General features: G+C 45.6%; 4 non-coding genes across 4 annotated transcripts; 2 read left to right on the top strand and 2 right to left on the bottom strand.

Annotated features, from left to right (window-relative positions):
- Nucleotides 1–7,455: 7,455 nt before the first annotated feature.
- Nucleotides 7,456–7,537, bottom strand: trnas-gcu (transfer RNA serine (anticodon GCU)). The gene has a single exon. It is a non-coding gene; the product is annotated as a tRNA-Ser (tRNA).
- Nucleotides 7,538–12,869: 5,332 nt separating this feature from the next.
- On the top strand, nucleotides 12,870–12,942 carry trnav-aac (transfer RNA valine (anticodon AAC)). Its single transcript has one exon. It is a non-coding gene; the product is annotated as a tRNA-Val (tRNA).
- Nucleotides 12,943–13,516: 574 nt separating this feature from the next.
- On the bottom strand, nucleotides 13,517–13,588 carry trnah-gug (transfer RNA histidin (anticodon GUG)). The gene has a single exon. It is a non-coding gene; the product is annotated as a tRNA-His (tRNA).
- A 201-nt stretch (nucleotides 13,589–13,789) lies between these two features.
- On the top strand, nucleotides 13,790–13,861 carry trnae-uuc (transfer RNA glutamic acid (anticodon UUC)). Its single transcript has one exon. It is a non-coding gene; the product is annotated as a tRNA-Glu (tRNA).
- Nucleotides 13,862–15,521: the final 1,660 nt, after the last annotated feature.

Below are 15,521 nucleotides of genomic sequence, written 5' to 3' on the forward strand. Positions count from 1 at the left end.
AGGGATCCACAGTATGTGGACCCTCCGTTCGCCATCAGTCCACACTCCGGACTCTGAATCCTGCCATCCGATTTAAGATCTCGGCGGAACCTGTGGCGCAGTTCCTTCTTAAAACGTAATCTGGTGAGCATTTCTAGAATCGCACTTGTATAGATGCAGCCTTTAATGTGTTGCTAGGTTAAAATTGATGACTTCTTGTATTTCAGTAGGCAACTGCCCTCTTGATTTTGGATTTAATTTCTTTATTACAGGGGCGCTTTTATGAAGACAGAGTCATGTTCAGGTACTTTGCTTGATGGAGGAAGCTCATTTCGGACTCTGTGATCTGCTCACCTGGAAAGGTCTGCTGTACTACTACAAGAGAGAAGTAGGGTCTGGAAGAAGGGACAATTTTATGATGCTTTGGAAGATAGTTTTTTTTTTCTTATACTGAAAATGAAAAGTAGTTGTTTCTATATGGACTCAGTCTTTGGAATTTGTATATTTATACATTTCAGTGAACCCTCAGCCATTCCTTCTGTATTGTAATTCAATTTCTCTTTTAAAATTCCTTCCCCACTTCTTGGACCTGCAGTTGCTGAACTCCACAATGGCTTCTATTGGAAAGTCTGTGACTGAGACCATTATTTATTTAGGAGCAATGAGCAATTCTTATATAAATGCAATAAAATCATTATGCTCAAACTATGAGAGAGAATTTTAAGGATAATTTAAGAAATCAGTCTTAGCTTGTTTCTATACACAGATGGTATTATTTATTTTCAAAGGAAACCCGCGAGGATTCCCCTGGTGTGCAAGATGTGCCTGAATACTTTTGATCAGCTTCCTGCTCACTTCAAGAGGGCGTGTATGAAGCACGCCACGGCAGAAGAGATCAGGTGGCCTCTCAACAGGCGAGGGAGGACATGATGAATCACCTGAAGAACGGGGTCATCATGGATTACCACAGAATAGAGATCAAAGGACACTTTGTGGGCTTGAAATACAAAGAAAATCATGTTCTATGGGACAAGATAAATACAAAACTTAAGCTTTTATTTTAATTAGATTTATTTATAAAGCATAAGCAATCATTTATTACATTAATATATGTGAAAATAACATTTTAGCATCATACGTTTAGTATATTTAGTCCCTAATGCTGAAAGAAATGATCATAGAACATGACATCTAACCTTACCTGCTGTGTTTTTAATCCCTATTGCTCAATGCACGGTGAAAGCATTGCATACATATGTCTGACAATGAGGAATGGGCCCCTGAGACAGTCATTTGCCTGTTTCACAAATGATCGTATTTTACTAGAGATTCTGTTTGGGATTCAGATGTGCATTCGGACAGCAATCCCTTTCAAGAAATGATACGTTCTGGATGAGGTCAAAGGTGCTGGAACACTGTATCTAGGATGTGTTTGCAGAGACTGTGTGTCTCCTGCTTCAACGCAGTGAGAAATAGATGTGCTCCTGTAATTCATTGGTACATGCCCAGGGCAGTAAGCAGTCTGAGGATTTATTTCCAGACGGCATAGAGCAGTGAAGCAGTGAAGTAGTGCAACACACTGGATCATTATATTATTAGAATCTATTCTACTTAAATTATTACATTATACACAATTTGAGTTCATTTTAAAAAGTAAAAGGTAATGAAAGGAATGCATTTTCGTAAGAAAGATAATACCGATATGCATGTGATAATCTTCCTTATATCATGTAGTGCGTCATTTGGACACTTTGTGGGATTGAAATACAAAGAAAATCATGTTCTATGGTACAAGATAAATACAAAACTTAAGCTTTTATTTTAATTAGATTTGTTTATAAAGCATAAGCAATCATTTATTATATTAATATATGTGTGTAGCGGCGAGGCTTATTAATAAGGCAGAATTAAGTGTTCTGAGCCTTCCCAAATGAGGCCCCATTTCTCTGTTCATCTCTGTGGTGCAGCCACAGAGAGACTATTCATGCAGGGTGATTTAAGGTCCTAGGACAGCTCCCAAAGGGGGATGCACTTAGCTAAGCCTGGCTATCATGATCAATGGTCATCCATTGGCGCCTATCTGTCTAGGGAGTGCCAGTTGGACATCTGGACTGCATTACTAAGTGTCAGGACTAAGTGACTCATATCTCACCTTGATCAATCAATCAGGGACTGGTAGGGCCGAGTAACCCACGTGGGACTCTGATGCCCATGGAACTTTCAGCCAATCAATGAGCTGAAGTTCCTCCAGGTAAAAACAGGCAACACAGAGAGCCTGTGAGATTCAGTAAGATTCAGAAGGGAGGATTCAGAGGATTCTGTGGACAATTCTAAAGGGAATTCAAAGGAGAATTCCAGGGCAGGGCGGCCCAGGAGCAGAAGGCTCCCAAGGGCAGGACATTCTCGCAGCGCGCCTCCTGACCATCCTGAGATTCAGCCCGGACAACCACGGAACGGCCAGTGTGTCCGAGTGCCAGAACTTTCCTTTGTTCTAAGAGTCTAGAGCGGAGGTTGCCAGAGAATAACCAGAGGATCCACCCGAGGTTAGCACCAGCAGCAGGCCTCGTGAACAGGTCGGAACTGTGGACAGCTGAATCACTATTCAGAACTAGCTCTTCATCAGAAACGAACCGGTCCTCTTCCTGACTTGCTGGGACCCACAGTCATCTTTTCTCCTGTGCACAAACTTTGCTAGTTAAAGCCCACAGTGAGCATCAGCAGCGCAGCGTCGCAAGCCGCACAGCACAGCCTGGCACGGAGCCAGAGAGCGCGGATTGGACAGCAACAGCCTGCAACTGTTTCTTTGTGCCCGCAGGAAGATCTGAATCCCCAAAGATTGGATGAGTATTCAACTTCAATGCATTACAGCTCGAGAATTCAATTGTTATCCCAACCAGTTGATATCAATTTAATTCCTAAGAGTTATGTACTTGTTTGAGTATCTAATGTAGAAGTTATAACCAAGTTCATTAACGAAACGGTCTTAATGAATGATATACTGAACGTATGTCCTCTTGATATGTGTAACACTTCGTAACTGACTGAATATATATCTTTTGTATTCTGATAACCCTCTCGATAAGATCTGTTAGGTTTACATGCATATTTTATGTATTAATAAATGTATCCTCGTGTATTAGTACCTGTGTGTGCGCGTTGTTTGAGTTATGTCACATGGTTGGATTCTAAAGCCATCAAAAGAATCAACTTTGTGATTTACTGCTACAATTAATAATTGTCTCAGTAAATGCCCAAACCCTACAGAACTGGTGCCTTCAGAGAGCCACTACATTTAATTTTGCTATGGCAACATTACATATTTGGCGTCCCTGAGCCGGTTTTCTTACATGTGAAAATAACATTTTAGCATCATATTATTACATACAGGTCTCTAGCTTCAACACAGTGATATATATATATACTCGGTGATTTATTGGTACATGCCCAGGTCAATAATCAGAATGAGGATTTATTTCCAGACGGGCTACAGGTAGTGTTGTGAAATACTTCAACACACTGGATCGCAGATTTAGACCCCCTGCACTCTTACTCCTTAAAAACCAAAGAAATGAAGATATGTAGCAATCACATTGCAACAGGGCTGACAGTGACTTAATGCTTATACTAGTGGACTTCTGGTACCTTTAGGGTACGGTGTTCCCTGAAGGGCTCTCAAACCCCGCATTTCAGATGCCTAGCTGTTTCGCTGATGTGTTGCACCTCAGAATCACTTTTAAACCTTACCTCTGGTATCTTTAATCCCTATTGCTCAACGCATGGTGAAAGTATTGCATAAATGTGTCTGAAAATGAGCAATGGGCACCTGAGAGACTCATTTGCCTGTTTCACAAATGATCATATTTGACTAGAGATTCTGTTTGGGATTCAGTTGTGCATTCTGACAGCAATCGCTTTCAAAAAACGATACATTCTGGATGAGGTCAAGGTGCAGGAACACTGTATTTAGGATGTGTTTGCACTTATTCTGTCTCTAGCTTCAACACAGCGATATATGTATATGCTCACTGATTTTTCGGTACATGCCCAGGGCAATAATCATTATGAGGATTTATTTCCTGATGTGCTAGGGGTAGTGTTGTGAAATACTTCAACACACTGGATCGCAGGTTTAAACCGCCTGCACTCTTACTCCTTAAAAACCAACAAATGCAGATATGTAGCAATCATATTGTAGCTGACACTCATTTGCCTGTTTCACAAATGATCATATTTTACTAGAGATTCTGTTTGGGATCCGGATGTGCATTCTGACAGCATCTCCTTATCGCGGCTTTGCCCTTCTCTTTGGACAATATCTCCATCTTGTGGTCGTTATTGGTAATGTCTAGACAACATCTCCATCTTGTGGTCGTTGTTGGTAATGTCTTCTTATGCCCTTATTTATTTTAATTCTCTATTAGTTGATTCTAGAATCTCTACAATGGAGATGAAAACATCAGTTTTATAGCAGACAATATGACATTATTTATAGTCCAATTAGAAACTTATTACCCTGTTTTTAACATAATAACAAATTAAAATTGATTAAAACTAAGTTTGGAACACCAGGGAACATAACAAATGATTTTTAGGAAAACCATGAGGTTCTCTGTGTCCAATGCCTGCAAGGGGAGAAAGCTAGAATCCTTTGATTTTTTCAAAATTTGAAAATAAACATCATATAACAACAGCTTTCATTCCTAGGAGTGAAAAATAACCATTTTTGAAGACATAGTAGTTTCTAAAACACTACAATAAAGTTAAAAACATCAGTTTTATATTACATTATTTTTAGTGAAATTAGTCATTTATTGCACTATTTTTAATAAAATCTCTAATTAAAAGTGATTAAAATTAAGTTTGGAACAACAAGGAACACACAAAAAAAAGATTTTTAGGAAAACCACGAGGTCCTCTGTGCCCGATGCCTGCAAGGGGAGAAAGCTAGAATCCTAAAAAAAGGTAATCAATTCGGATTAGTTTCCTTAGAGCTGGTTCAGAGTTTGCTCAAGAGTTTACCTTTCACAGATGCGCAAAGAAGAATGTTGGGGGTGCACGCTTCAAGGCGCCTTACAGCTGTAGGGAGTGATTTGAGACGATTCGTGGCGTGTGCTCATTCCCATATACCGTACGCCCCGGGGTGCAGTGCTAGGATGACGTACAATACCGCTTGGGCACGTAACGGCGTTATATGCAAGTGCGGGACGTGAGGGTTTTGCGTTTGTTCGTTTTGTTTTGCTCTGCTTTGCTTTGTTTTGCTTTCCATCGCGTTGGTAAGAGCATAAATAAAAAGGCGATTCCTGTGTCGACCACTAATGTAAGAGCTATTTCAAGTGCGCCGTGGTGCGGCTTTTCAAATGCTTAACAGGATGATTTTGCATGCACGCGTGCTTTCATGCAGTCGTGTGTGCAACCATGTCTGCTTACGTGCAAACGGGCGTGGTTTCATGTATGCAAAAAACTTTCCTGGGCTCTTCTGAAGCACATAAAATTATTTGGAGATATACATTTGTCTTATTTTCCTCTTAGGCTCTAGAATTGATAACTTTTTTTTCATTTTTGGCATTTTTCATCATTTTCCAGAAAGTGGTTGCAAGCCCGATATCATGCGAAGAAACTTCAGGATTCCGGGATCAGTCAATGGATTTTCTTCAAAGTTGGATTTTTGCACTCTGTGGACCAAGAGATGTTGTTCTATAATGTTTTTTTTTTTTTTCAAATTTAAAAATATCATTTTTTCATGGAGATTTGAATGGGATGGATTCACCCTCCTTTAGCCAGGACAGAGCTCCAGGAGCCTGGGTAGGATTCTAGCTTTCTCCCCTTGCAGGCACCTGGCACAGAAGACATCATTTTTTTCCTTAAAATCTTTTTTTTTTGTGTTCCTTGTTGCTCCAAACTTAATTCTATTCACTTTTAATTAGAGATTATATTAAAAATAGTGCAATAAATGACTAATTTCACTAAAAATACTAAAAGTAATATAAAACGGATGTTTTTAACTTTATTGTAGTGTTTTAGAAACTAATGTCTTCAAAAATGGTTATTTTTCACTCCTAGGAATGAAAGCTGTTGTTATATGATGTTTATTTTCAAATTTTGAAAAAGCAAAGGATTCTAGCTTTCTCCCCTTGCAGGCATCGGACACAGAGAACCTCATGGTTTTCCTAAAAATCATTTTTTATGTTCCCTGGTGTTCCAAACTTAGTTTTAATCAATTTTAATTTGTTATGTTACAAACAGGGTAATAAAGTCTTAATTGGACTATAACTAATGTCATATTGTCTGCTACAAAACTGATATTTTCAGCTCTATTGTAGAGATTCTAGAATCAACTAATAAAGAATTGAAATAAAAAAAGGGCATAAGAAGACATTACCAACAACGACCACAAGATGGAGATATTGTCTAGACATTACCAACAACGACCACAAGATGGAGATATTTTCCAAAGAGGCAAGAGGGGCAAAGCTGCGATAAGGTAAAATCATTTTTTGAAAGAGATTGTTGTCAGAATGCACATCCGTATCCCAAACAGAATCTCTAGTAAAATATGATCATTTGTGAAACAGGCAAATGAGTGTCAGCTACAATATGATTGCTACATATCTGCATTTGTTGGTATTTGAGGAGTAAGAGTGCAGGTTTAAACCTGCGATCCAGTGTGTTGAAGAATTTCACAACACTACCTCTAGCACATATGGAAATAAATCCTCATAATGATTATTGCCCTGGGCATGTACCAAAAAATCAGTGAGCATATATATATATATCACTGGGTTGAAGCTAGAAACACAGAATAACTGCAAACACATCCTAAATACAGTGTTCCAGCACCTTTGACCTCATCCAGAACGTATCATTTCTTGAAAGGGATTGCTGTCCGAATGCACATCTGAATCCCAAACAGAATCTCTAGTAAAATACGATCATTTGTGAAACAGGCAAATTACTGTCTCAGGGGCCCATTTCTCATTGTCAGACACATGTATGCAATGCTTTCACTGTGCATTGAGCAATAGGGATCAAAAACACCGCAGGTAAGGTTAGAAGTCATGTTCTATGATCATTTCTTTCAGCATTAGGGACTAAATATACTAAACGTATGATGCTAAAATGTTATTTTTACACATATTAATGTAATAAATGATTGCTTATGCTTTATAAACAAATCTAATTATAATAAAAGCTTAAGTTTTGTATTTATCTTGTACCATAGAACATGATTTTCTTTGTATTTCAAGCCCACAAAGTGTCCAAATGATGCACCTTTGACCTCATCCAGAACGTATCATTTCTTGAAAGGGATTGCTGTCCGAATGCACATCTGAATCCCAAACAGAATCTCTAGTAAAATACGATCATTTGTGAAACAGGCAAATGACTGTCTCAGGGGCCCATTTCTCATTGTCAGACACATGTATGCAATGCTTTCACTGTGCATTGAGCAATAGGGATCAAAAACAGAATGGAAACCAACGAGGATGGGATTTGAACCCATGCGTGCAAAGCACAATGGATTAGCAATCCATCGCCTTAACCACTCGGCCACCTCGTTAACAAAACTGGGCTGTCCCAACTGGGTTGGTGCGCTCCAGATGATCTTTTTCTTTTTTTTCCCTCGTACTCGAGGGTCATTTTCCTGTTCCACATGCGATTTCAACATTTTCCTTGGGAGATGTCAAGCCAGCAAGCCACTGCTGTGGTTCAGTGGCCAGCGTGGAGTTCAGTGGCCCTGTTGTACACAGAAAGCACATTGAGCTCCTTGGACATGAAAAGTTCCAGATAAAAGCCATTTGTCATCCTTTCTCTTGGTGTCGATGTTGCTATTGTATGTAAAGGTGGCAACTTGCTCAGCGAGCAGGCGGAGCACACACCGAATGCAGATGTGTCTGAGTGGTGTGTCCAAGTGGCTGCAAAAGGACAGCACTCCCGGGGCGCTGTGGCTTAGTTGGTTAAAGCGCCTGCCTAGTAAACAGGAGGCCCTGGGTCTGAATCCCAGTGGATAACCGCCTACGGCTAGACTTAATTAAATGCAAGTATTCATTTCCTGTCTTTAACACGACTTGTTTTTCTTAAAATGGATGCAACTTGCAAAACATGAAATACAAACCTTGCTAATCAGCGCTAGCAGCTGGCAAAAAAAAAAGAAGTCAGCAATGTTTTTTTTCTTTAACCTTAACCCTGCTAATGGAGAAGAGTTAAACGACCGAGTCTATGCAGCTTAAACGGTGTGCACGTCGGGTTCTTAGCTGAAAGGGTGGTAAATCACGCTCACCCCAGTCCTTAATCTTTTAAAGAGGATACAAAATTGAACCTAGTCGCCACATCACATACATCCTGTTCAATGATAAAAAGGTAACATCTATCCTCGCTCCAGAGTAAATCTCACGTTGAGGGCATATTTTTTTTCACTTTACCGTGAATCGGGCTCGGCTGCACAGAGGAGAGAGCAGAGCAATGAGGTCACGGGGACAGGGGAGTCACACGCTGGCTGTTTGAACACGCGGAAGATCACTGAGGGATCCACAGTATATGGACCCTCCGTGCGCAATCAGTCCGCACTCCGGACTCTGAATCCTGCCATCCGAGTTAAGATCTCGGCAGAACCTGAAGCGCAGTTCCTTCTTAAAACGTAATCTGGTGAGCATTTCTAGAATCGTACTTGTATAGATGCAGCCTTTAATGTGTTGCTAGGTTAAAATTGATGACTTCTTGTATTTCAGTAGGCAACTGCCCTCTTGATTTTGGATTTAATTTCTTTATTACAGGGGCGCTTTTATGAAGCCAAGGGACCAGGGAGCTGCCCCAGTACTGGGATGGCCAGTTCGAAATCATAGAAACTATTGTCAATTCCAGTCCCATGTCAGTGCGAGCAGGGATTTTGACATCTTGTTTTGCTATGTTCTGCACCAACAGGCAGGTGGCTCAGCCATTCCGTTCCAGTCTGGGGGTACAACAGACTGCTAGGTTCAGTCTGATAAACTGAGCTGATGGTTGGAAGAAAACCATCTCAGCGTCCATTCTCTGTCCCTTCTTTAGGACAAGGCGTACCGGAAACCCTGCTGTTGACGCAGGAACGATCAGGTCCGATTCGTTTACTACCTGGCAGGCCTGAGGAATCGTCTGACCTGACCGAATGTTCTCGGGGTCACCGCTTAGAGAGTGGGCATCTGGGTCCACCCGTTTCCACAGCACACTGTTTACTGTGTCCAGCTGGGCGCCCAGTCGAACCAATAGGTCTGCACCAATGCAGACCGAATGGGTCAGCTGAGGTGCTACCTGGAAGTAGTGAGCAAACTTCCTTTTTCTGATGGAGATGGAAGCTACACAGCTTCCTTTGCTCCAAATGGACCTATGAGGTGGGGGTGCCCACCACAGAACCTGTGACTGCGTCACCAGGGTCACCTGACAGCTTCGCGACAGGTCCTCGAACAGACCTTCACTGATTATGGACTTCTCAGAGCTGAGGCTAAGAATTACATCATCAACCTGCACTTCTGCCACCTGGACCCCCTCCCACCACCATGGGGTGGTAGTCCTGGACCCCCTGAGGTACCAGGGTGCACAGAAAGGACTCCCATTCATTACCGGACAGGGAGATCCACTCTTCTTCAGGGATGAAAAGGGGGTGTGCTTTACCTGGCGGGTCAAGCAGCTGCTCGGAGCACTGCTCCTGTAGTTGGGAGACCGTGGGAGTGCTGGCCTGGGCAGGACTTCCCTGTAGTTTTGGAAAGCAAGAAGAGACATTTATTCTCGTCCAGAGGAACCAGGAGGAACCTCCAACTCAGCTATAGTGTTCAGTGGGCACTGTGTGATCACAGCATAACCACTGAATCCCCCTTTTTGCTGTGCAACAGGCTTAGGGTTTTTGACCTGAGCCCACAATTTTCCACGCTGGCAGTCCACCAGAGGCTCCAGCCTGTCAAGCAGGTCTTGGCCAATGAGTAGTGGCTCTGTTTTTAACCTAGAGATGTAAACAGGATGCACCACGTTCATTGGCCCGAACCTAAGTGCCACCCACACTCGGTGTGTGATCCTGGCATGATCCTGGGTATAGCTGGAAATATCTATCTTACACGGTTCTACCTTAAGTCTGATGCCTTTTCCTTTCGCTACTCGTTTGAGCTCGCTGAGTAGATCGGCTGACATCAAACTAATTTCAGCCCCAGTGTCAATCAGTGCTTCTCTATCTAAGACGTTTTCAAGAGAAACCTTGATATAAATACGCCTTGCTTTGCCTTTCTGGCTGAGATTCCCTAAGAATTGTAGGAAGCCTGCCTTTTCTTTGACTTCAGTGGCGGGGTCAGCGCCCAACTCAGAGTCAAAGCCTTCTTCCAGGCAGGAACCCTCCCACCCAATCAGATAGACTGAGGGAGGGGCTTGGGACGGATCCCCGCCTCCTCCAGTGAGAAGGGGCGTGGTCCCCCTAAGCTCATTCACACTTCTGGCATTCGCTGCGGAAGGTTTACCCTGTCCTGATCTCTCAGGCAGGGCTTGTTCAAGCCTGGCCAGGCGGGCTGCAGTCGACTCCCTTCGTCCAGTCTTATGATAGACTCTGCCTGAGCCCTTGCCTTCCCCGTAGCGCTCACGGCGGCTCTGACGCTTAGTGCGGTCCTGCCTGCCTATTTTGCGCCGGGGCTTAGCGGGGCTTACCTTCGGCAATAGGATTTATACTCTCCAAGATGATATTTGCACTTTCTGGAGAGGCGATTTTCTCCACTTCAGTAGCCCGATTTCGTCGATTGCGTGGAGAGGGCTGTAGAATGTGGCGCCGTCTTTCCTGCTCCGTCCATGACAGGCGTGCTGGTCTCTGGAGAGAGAGCACGGTCCATCAGCGCACCCCAATAAAGGCACTGGAAGCAGCTGAATCGCATTGGTGAAGCTCAGCGCTGGGCCGCTGGGCACATCTGACCACAGTTTCCGTAGTGTAGTGGTTATCACGTTTGCCTCACACGCAAAAGATCCCCGGATCGAAACCGGGAGGAAACAGACCAGACTTCTTCTGTCGCCACGCACAAAAGGGGATTGGGGATTCGCCTAGTGCTGTGATCGAACAGACCCACTCACCTCTTAGTGTGGCGGGATCTGCACAGTGCATGTCGCAGCGCATCCTGCTTTCACTTCAATGCGCGTCCTGATGTACCCCGGTCTCCCGCGTGACAGGTGGGGACAGGTGACAGGTCCACGTGACAGGTCCTATACTAACGAGGAAGACATCGCTCTCTCCGACCCCCGGCATCGTGTCCCGACCCACCGTGCTGGAAGCCGACTCGTGCTGTGATTCCTTTACGGAGCAGAAATGACAACCGAGGAGCCGAGAGATCATTTCAGCATTTCGCGTCTGAACGGAAAACACAAACGACCAACTCGGAATGATTTGCCTTTGACGCTTATCAAAGCGTTCTTTGTGCATCGAACAGACCCACTCACCTCTTAGTGTGGCGGGATCTGCACAGTGCATGTCGCAGCGCTCCCTGCTTTCACTTCAATGTGCTTCCTGATGTCGAGTCGTGTGCCGTGCGGAGGCTCTGAAAGCGAGAGCAATGAAAAGGTGCACGACGCTGTGTTAGAAAACAGAGAAGTGAAAGGCAGTCCTTTCTCTAAGGAGGTAAAAGAAAAGCTACTCCCCGTCGGGGAATCGAACCCCGGTCTCCTGCGTGACAGGCGGGGATACTTGCCACTATACTAACGAGGAAGACATCACACGCTCCGACCCCCGGCATCGTGTCCCGACCCAGCGTGCTGGAAGGCGACGCGTGCTGTGATTCCTTTACGGAGCAGAAATGACAACCGAGGAGCCGAGAGATCATTTCAGCATTTCGCGTCTGAACGGAAAACACAAACGACCAACTCGGAATGACTTGCTTTGGACGCTTTTCAAAGCGTTCTTTGTGCACGACAACTGCGCCGCCTAGCAGATACAAATGGGTTGTACAACTTTGAAGTAGCAAATGGAAGAGGGCTAAGCCTCCTCTCTTTTAGCCCAGGTTCGATCTGTCTCCCAGAATCACCAGGGCGCACGCACACACACACACCCGTGCCGTTGAAGTACTCTGCTTCATTTCTAAGGGCAACTCAACATTCACTCCTACCCCGAGTGCAGAAAAGACAGCGTCTGCAGCAACAGCAGCTCAGGTCTCTGCACAGGAGCTAAGCTGCCCCCATCTCCTCTGCTCTGCGGCTCCTACGGAGTGGAGTCCTGCCTGGAGCCGTGTTTGCAGGCGGCGGCTCCCCGCACCCTGTCTGTGCGTCGTGTCCAAGAGCTCCTGGGAGGAAGAGAGAGCCCTCCGACTCGGGGGCTTTTCCACGGTCTGTGTGAGGAGGGGCGGGTGTGTCCAGCAGCTTATCGAGCGGAAGCCTGGGGCGGCGGAGAGCTGTGATCGTGCAGACCTTGAGGTGTCACCTCTTTGTCTGCTTTCCCGCCCTCCCTCCGCCCAAGCTCTGCTCCAAAGTAGCCCGGCAACCCCTCACACCTGCACGTGTCACAACCTAAGGTGTGGTCATGAGACACCCATGGGGTGTTGTTCTGTTCTTGCTAATTGTTTCCTGCCCGTCGCAGGCAGGAGTCCATGCGAGGAAGATGCGCTGGACAGAGCTCAGAGGGCGCACCTGGGTGGCTTTCCTTCTGAGTGACGTTCCTGCAACACTCTCCCGCTACTCTTGGTGCGCTCATGCCGCAACACAGGAAGGCTGGAGCAGGTGGCTGTGGGCTCTGTGCACCGCCGAAATAGCTCAGCTGGGAGAGCGTTAGACTGAAGATCTAAAGATCCCGGGTTTCGGTGTTTTGTTTCATCGCGCCCTTTGTTCCTCTCTCCAGCGCCCCCTGCCTAAACGCGTCCCTTTCTCAGCCCGAAACGCAAGCGAGACACCAGCAGCAGTCCCCGCAGGTTTCCGTGGTGTAGCGGCTATCACGTTCGCCTAACACGCGAAAGGTCCCCGGTTCGAGACCGGGCGGAAACAGCCTCGTTTTGCACGCTCCTGTACTTCACAGAGGTATTGAGCGACCGGTCATTTGTTCCCAATGTATTTCCGGTGCCTTCATGCACTCTTGTACCAAACGCACGTTCCTTCTGTATGCGGAGCCGATCATTTGCAATTGGGCTGTGCCGACAGATCAGGACGAGCTCTGTCGGCTCAATAGCAGCGCAGGACCTGCAAGAACAACAGAAAGATTAGCATCCAGCGGGGGCTTCTTAGTGAGCCCAAGATCTCATCAAGAATCGGCTCCAGCAACAGGGCTGGGCGCATTGTTCCATTCTCCGACCACTCTCGGTGTAAACAAGTCCCTCCTGGTCTCTGCTTGAATTGCACTTTCCTGCGTTTGCTTTGGTGTAACTGGCTTCCCCTGCATGGGCGAATGTGAAGAAGATCCTTAGTAAGTCATTGAAGAAACCCGAGAAGAGGTCGGAGTGGTCTCTGTCGTTCATCAACGATCCAGTCAGGCAGTACTCCTCTGTAAAGCGCCGTTCGTTCACATCAATTGGCTTTTTTTTGCCTTCATTCGTGCAAGTAGTAAAAGCAGACGCCCCTATTCTGCCGTGACCCGGATTCGAACCGGGGTTGTTGCGGCCACAACACAAAGTACTGACCACTATACGATCACGGCGAGTTACCGATACACACGTGGCAGGGCGGAAAAGGCTGTGCTCTCTTCGTGTGACATAATTCGGGAAAGTCCTGACGTTGCATTTCAACTGAGCCCCAGTATACATCGACCCTTCGACACTCTGAGTGACAGCTCTCTTGCGTGTTTTCTCATATTTATGTAGTTTGCTTGCATGATGCCCGGAACAGCAGGGTTGTGCACTCCCATATGGTCTAGCGGTTAGGATTCCTGGTTTTCACCCAGGCGGCCCGGGTTCGACTCCCGGTATGGGAACGTGTCAATCTTGCCTCCTGCTTTCCAAAAGATCAGCACTGTGTACGAAGGAGCCGCATTAAAACTACTCAACGTGCGAGAAGAGGGGGCGCTTGTTTCCAGCCGAAACTTCTCGCGTGTGAGACGAGCTGACCATCGCTGCAGTAGGTGGGAGGGTCACTCTGGTAGACAGGGCTGACCTTCGGCAATAGGATTTATACTCTCCAAGATGATATTTGCACTTTCTGGAGAGGCGATTTTCTCCACTTCAGTAGCCCGATTTCGTCGATTGCGTGGAGAGGGCTGTAGAATGTGGCGCCGTCTTTCCTGCTCCGTCCATGACAGGCGTGCTGGTCTCTGGAGAGAGAGCATGGTCCATCAGCGCATCCCAATAAAGGCACTGGAAGCAGCTGAATCGCATTGGTGAAGCTCAGCGCTGGGCCGCTGGGCACATCTGACCACAGTTTCCGTAGTGTAGTGGTTATCACGTTTGCCTCACACGCGAGAGATCCCCGGATCGAAACCGGGAGGAAACAGACCAGACTTCTTCTGTCGCCACGCACAAAAGGGGATTGGGGATTCGCCTAGTGCTGTGATCGAACAGACCCACTCACCTCTTAGTGTGGCGGGATCTGCACAGTGCATGTCGCAGCGCATCCTGCTTTCACTTCAATGCGCGTCCTGATGTACCCCGGTCTCCCGCGTGACAGGTGGGGACAGGTGACAGGTCCACGTGACAGGTCCTATACTAACGAGGAAGACATCGCTCTCTCCGACCCCCGGCATCGTGTCCCGACCCACCGTGCTGGAAGCCGACTCGTGCTGTGATTCCTTTACGGAGCAGAAATGACAACCGAGGAGCCGAGAGATCATTTCAGCATTTCGCGTCTGAACGGAAAACACAAACGACCAACTCGGAATGATTTGCCTTTGACGCTTATCAAAGCGTTCTTTGTGCATCGAACAGACCCACTCACCTCTTAGTGTGGCGGGATCTGCACAGTGCATGTCGCAGCGCTCCCTGCTTTCACTTCAATGTGCTTCCTGATGTTGAGTCGTGTGCCGTGCGGAGGCTCTGAAAGCGAGAGCAATGAAAAGGTGCACGACACTGTGAAATAAACATTAATAAACGCATATATAACGTCGAAAACACATCTAACACTAGGAGTATACAGCACTCTGCACAGTGTACGAAGTAAATTATTTTCGCAGTAATTAATTATATTTACTATATTTATTATACACGTGTAAATTAATTACTGCGAAAATAATTTACTTCGTACACTGTGCAGAGTGCCGTATACTCCTAGTGTTAGATGTGTTTTCGACGTTATATATGCATTTATTAATGTCGTCGATTTTACGGTTGCAATTCGACGTTGATTATACTTCGAGGCGACGTATATATACGTATAACCTTATTTTCGCCGTGAATATACGTATATTCGACGAATCAATGCCCACAGCTTGGCATACAAGGGTTTTGCGGAGGGGTCTTGCCACCTGCCTGAAAAAAAAACAGTAAAATGTTTGAGTGCCTATAGAGTTTCTATTTTTATTTTCTTGAGAAAAGTTGATACCATTTCCTGGAAACCCCGTCTCCCATCAGTGCGCGGTGCCCGGGGAAAAATCTGTAGGGGGGCGTCTGAAATTCTGAGCGGGGGTGATATTTCGGTTGAAA

This window comes from Lepisosteus platostomus, unplaced genomic scaffold (genome assembly GCF_059453375.1).
Source record: "Lepisosteus platostomus isolate fLepPlt1 unplaced genomic scaffold, fLepPlt1.hap1 Scaffold_59_H1, whole genome shotgun sequence".
In the NCBI taxonomy this organism is placed as follows: domain Eukaryota; kingdom Metazoa; phylum Chordata; class Actinopteri; order Semionotiformes; family Lepisosteidae; genus Lepisosteus; species Lepisosteus platostomus.